Below are 421 nucleotides of genomic sequence, written 5' to 3' on the forward strand. Positions count from 1 at the left end.
CAGATAAAATGAGCCAAAAAAGAGATTTAACTCAGACTGAATGACAAAAATTATTAAATGCCCATGAGAAATATTAAAAACTAATACAATACTAGAAATTGCAAAGTTAATGCATAACTATTGGAAAGCAAAATGCTCAGTGGGTCAGCAGGGTCAGTCAAAAACATGTGGAGAAGAAAAGATGCATGTTAACAGCAAAAGAATTAGGAATTAAGGTGAAGAATTAGGTGTGAAATCACCAGGAACCATTTAGTCTCCAGCGCCACCATTTGAAGAAACTGCAACCTACCTGGAGTCTCCAGAAGTACAAGCTGTCAGGTTCTCAGTGACTTAGGAGTATAGAATCCTAAAAAATTACCCCTACTAAATAAGAATAACATACTGAAGTGTAGTAAAATACTTGAAGACTGATATATATATA

Source organism: Sinocyclocheilus grahami, unplaced genomic scaffold (assembly GCF_001515645.1).
Source record: "Sinocyclocheilus grahami isolate Dianchi unplaced genomic scaffold, SAMN03320097.WGS_v1.1 scaffold1071.1, whole genome shotgun sequence".
Taxonomy (NCBI): Eukaryota; Metazoa; Chordata; class Actinopteri; order Cypriniformes; family Cyprinidae; genus Sinocyclocheilus; species Sinocyclocheilus grahami.